Source organism: Triticum urartu, chromosome 2 (assembly GCF_003073215.2).
Source record: "Triticum urartu cultivar G1812 chromosome 2, Tu2.1, whole genome shotgun sequence".
Classification (NCBI taxonomy): Eukaryota; Viridiplantae; Streptophyta; class Magnoliopsida; order Poales; family Poaceae; genus Triticum; species Triticum urartu.
Genome location: NC_053023.1, coordinates 608,552,649 through 608,556,401, shown reverse-complemented (window position 1 = coordinate 608,556,401; position 3,753 = coordinate 608,552,649). Strand labels below are relative to the sequence as shown.

At 42.5% G+C, this 3,753-nt stretch overlaps 1 long non-coding RNA gene across 1 annotated transcript; it reads right to left on the bottom strand.

Moving 5' to 3' along the window:
- Nucleotides 1–305: 305 nt before the first annotated feature.
- LOC125539153 lies at nucleotides 306–2,458 on the bottom strand. The gene is made up of 2 exons (XR_007296684.1): nucleotides 2,265–2,458; nucleotides 306–1,026 (listed from the first exon to the last, which is right to left on the bottom strand). It is a non-coding gene; the product is annotated as an uncharacterized LOC125539153 (long non-coding RNA).
- Between the last annotated feature and the right edge of the window lie 1,295 nt (nucleotides 2,459–3,753).

Sequence of the window (3,753 nt, the reverse complement as noted above, 5' to 3'; positions counted from 1 at the left end):
GTATCTAAACACTAAACAAGTGTAGATACATCCTTATTTAGACAAATTCAAGTCAACTAATTTGAAACGGAGAGAGTATGTGAGAGGTCAAGCACAAAAGACACTGGTGACATATCTGAATTTTTTGCGCCCGTGCAACTGAACACGTCAAACAGCAGAAATAGACCATCGACCAACTTAATCAGAAACTGGAGCTCCAACATTTTTCCACTAGACACAGCTACATCATATGATTTTTGACAACATCGTCATTACACATTCAGCTTAGCACAGAAATGTATGTGCGAAAATGGATACCAGCGATATGACACACAAACCACCACAGATATATGTTGTGTTCTTTTCAAAAGACAAACTTATGATATTTTGAGTCTGTAGTCTGAATATCAACTTAAAACACACTAAATCAATCATTCAAGTCCGCTTTCGGGGGGTTGGTGCATATGTTCTTCCTGTGCCCTCTCAAGCTGCATCTGGAGCAGCAAGCGCCTTTGGAAGATCACCCCGCTGCGGACATGCAGTACTCTTGTGATCTTGAACCCTGCATGTAGAACAGAACCTAGTCCTTTTAGCTTGCTATTCCTACGGTGCTTTGTTGCAGCTTGGGTAGGCCGCCCTGCTGGCCTCTTCTTCGACAGTGTCGCAAAACTATCTGAACATTGTGAGGCACTCTGCGCCGGATTGCTAGACCAAAATGTTGTTTATGCCCAACACCAAATCCTGCAGAATCAGTTGCCACTTCTCTGTCGGATAGCCCCATACCATCGCGTATAGCCGCCACAGGTTCCAGTACTATTTTTTCACATTTCTCAGTTGCTCCATAGCAAGAGTATATGCATTCTCATTGATGTCATCTAGTCTGATAATTTTGAGACACAACAGATGCAGATTGTTATGTCACCACGAAGAGTTCTTGAGAGGACCTTGGTTCTTCTAGCAGCGCAGAAGCTCTGGTGGGAGTATATCCCTCGCATCCCTGGTCCAACATTTCAGCACGTGTTTTGCCAGAACATCTTACAGCCCAAGCTGGATCATTACAAAGAACAAAAAGTGTATCTCAGATGAACAATTTTTTGCACCAGCGAACAGTACGTATAATAATTTGATCGGCACACATAGCAAGCAGCAAAAAAGGACACCATTAGTGCATGGATGCACAACATCCCAAAATGATCGAACATCTCGCACTCACACTTGAACTCATCAGCAAGATCGTTCACCTGAAGAAGGAATTCATTTTTACACCATTTCTCTTTCGAATCCTTCTTTACATGTCTGGCTATGTACTCGCGACGAGGTACAACTTCACTCAGAACATACGATCCGACTACATACAACATCTCACCAAAATTTTCAAACATAGTCCTTGTGTAAATTTTTGATACATGTATCTCAAGCAGGTTCTGAGTTAGAACAACACTGCCCTGAATGTGTGCATATCATCAGTATATGTCTTAATTGTTATGATATTGGAGAGAACTGGATTACGATAAGAGAAATCCACACATTCAGCATAAAAGATAGGCATTCTTACCAATTTTGACCACTTCTCATCTTTGTCGATAAGAGAAATCCACACATTCAGCATAAAAGATAGGCATTCTTGCCAGTTTTGACCACTTCTCATCTTTGTCGATAAGAGAAATCCACATTCTTACCAGTTTTGTCAATGGGCAATCTAAAAATACATGCCGCAAGTACACACAAACTGAACCCAAACCCAATCTTGGCTAACTCAACAAAAGGACGAACAAGCCCAAGCTAGCATTACACGTTCAGACAGTGCGTTTTCTTATTAGTTGTCAATTTATTACTGTCTAGTCTAGCATGAGCCCTTTGAGTTGGAGACGAGCACACGTTCTGCATCTCCATCTTCTCTGACAGCTGCATCGCTGGTATCTTCAGGAGCCATGTCGCTTGAGTCGGCAACCACATCACTAGCATCGTTATACGATCCAATGTCCTCTTCCACCAGCGTTGCCTCCTCAAGGTGTCTGTCCTAAACGGTGTTGCTCTACGCCTTAGCCGACAGTGATTGGCTCAGAGGAAATCAAAACAGGGCAGTTCACGCTAGCTTCATGCATGGAGGCAACGACGCACTCCACATCAGCGACACCCCCCACCCACCCAGATTCAACAACCAGGGGCACTGGGAGCTAGACAAAAAATTGGGAAGAAATCTGGCAGGAATTATCCGCTAAACACCTAGTTGGTTCCAAGCATTAGAAAAAGAACATAAAGTGCAAGATCTAGCAATATTTCACCCTGATTTGGCTTCCTCGAAGAACTCCAGGCCATCCATGGCGAATCTTCGCCCCGTCCAGCCACCGCGAGAAGGGGATGAGAGATCTAACCAGCCGGAAAAATCTGAGCATCGCGTGGAAATAAATATAAAGCTATCTGCAGCGCCACATGGGCCTGCAAAACCTACCCTACCGCCAGTCACACACACGATGCATACCAGAGGCCCATGTACAATGACAGCACCGCAGCCCACGGCACCGCTGTATTGCAACTTAATAACGACCGTATTATCGAACGAGCACACATCGCAATGCTATACTCCACGACACAGATTTTGGCCTGCAGGTAGCTCGGCCTCCAAAACGTCTCACCCAAGTAGATGAGCCTAACTTCATAGATGAATTATAAAGAATAATTTTTACTTTTATTTGTATTGTGGTGAACCACTTGGCTTCTCTAGTAGGATGGAAAATAATTAAACAACCAAAATAGAAGTCAACACTTCTTATTTTTGGCCATTTTTTTAGAAAGGCCACACTTTATTACTCAAATTTACAAAATTAGGGATACAAACTAGATCGTGGGACTGGCCTAGCCAAATATTGCGCCCTTGACCTAAAGAATGAGAGAATTTTTCAAGTGAATGTGCTTCGTGATTTGATGTTCTCCCCTTAAAAAAGACTTACAATTGTACTCTAGCTCTCTTTGCTTAACCTCGGCTATGATATGTTCGTAGCTTCCGCCACCCCCTTATGAATATCAACTGCAACTTGCTTCGAGTCTATCACAATTATAATATTATGTAGGAGAAGATCTTCTGCACTGGTGGAAGCTACTACCTGCTCAACAAAGCGGGGCCTTCGGTTTGTTGTGTTTTTGTGTGGTTGCTCATCGACGTTTGTTGAGGCGTACGACATGCTACCAACGAGGATGGACTTGGCCCGGCTTGTTTCGGTTTCAAGAGCATGCTCTGCCTTATTGTATTGGTTTTACGGGCACCCCTATTTCTCGCCTTAAGCAAGCACAGGGGCAGCCTCACTTCAGGAGGAGCCCAGATGGGTCAGCAACATGGTAAGTAATGTCTTTTGTCTGTTGTTTATCATGGTTTATTGTTGTCTGTAATGGCTACCACTTGTAGATTTATCTTCCATATGAATCCATCGGTCGATACATCTTGTACGTCATCGACAAAGAGGCATGTCATGTATCTATTCTGGACCCTATTCATACAAAATAGTCATCGAAGATGAAAAATTCCAAGGCACTTAGTGAAATTAAAAGGTTTTGCAACGGAATTCAAAAAAGCACTCGAAATAAAGGAACCAGGATGAAATTCTGATATATCAAAATGGCAACGGTTATTTCCTAATGGTATTCCAACGAGTGTAGACTGGTAATAAATTTAGAATACAAACATTTATTTTTGTTATCACCATATTTAATACAATAAAATTTAGGAAATTGCAGGGATTTGTGAGGCTATTTTGTCTTTTATTATATGCTACTGTG